The sequence below is a fragment of the Phaethon lepturus genome, unplaced genomic scaffold (genome assembly GCF_000687285.1).
Source record: "Phaethon lepturus isolate BGI_N335 unplaced genomic scaffold, ASM68728v1 scaffold20661, whole genome shotgun sequence".
Lineage (NCBI taxonomy): Eukaryota > Metazoa > Chordata > Aves > Phaethontiformes > Phaethontidae > Phaethon > Phaethon lepturus.
The window spans coordinates 62,568-63,505 of NW_010518687.1; positions in this window are offsets into that span (position 1 = coordinate 62,568).

Genomic DNA, 938 nt, shown 5'->3' on the forward strand with positions numbered 1-938 from the left:
GACTTGTAACTACCTACCAAAAAAACTAATGACAGAAGTATTAGGCTACAATCCAAATCAATTAAATGTATAATAGAAAAGATCAGGCTCAAAGCAGCTCTCACATTCTTAGCTGTTTCACTGCATGTCTCTGCTATGCTTTAAATGATCAACTGCTGTATTTTCCTGCATTTAAATACTACTTTTTAATGAAATAACAAAACGCACAAAAAAATTTAGCATTTCTTCCTTGCAAGCATTACACTTTAAAGTCTCAGTGATATTTTTTTAAAGGTAACTTTTGGAAATTATTTTTCTGTAAAGAACAGTTCTGTAATTCACAGCATGTTGTTGCCCAAGAAAAACATAGCATCTAGAGCACCACAAAATGCTATCCGAGTTGCAAATCCTTCTGAAGGAAATAGGGGCAGGTACATCCAGATTTTAGCTGCTAAAGAACTCAGATCTTCATCTCATATTTGGGACGGCTCCTGATCCTAAAATGGCAAGTCACACTTCCCCAGAAAAAAAAAAGTCTAGTTTCTGTAATCATTTCATGATTCCCAGGACCAGCTTGATCTCCCAATCCAACTATGTGTCTAGCCCAAATCCCGCTTGCAGTCTCTCCCAATCTTTGGTTGCACACGGGTATTTTTACAACATATTACTTCCCTTGCAGCATGAGTTTGAACACTTAAGGTCTGTTATCCCCCGGGCACACTGGAAGCATACAGTTGCAAGAAAACAACCACAAAAATTTGTCACGACAAAAGACAGACTTCAGATAAAATAAAAGTAAGTGCCTATACAGTGAGTATTCCTTCTACAAAGTGTCAAAGACTTCTGAAACACCAGCTGATGGATTTTTAGGCAGATCAGTTTCCTAATCCACTGTGCAGACCCATAAATGCTTACATCAGCACAAGTAATGGAAACAGAAGAATCACAGTCCAGTTCCT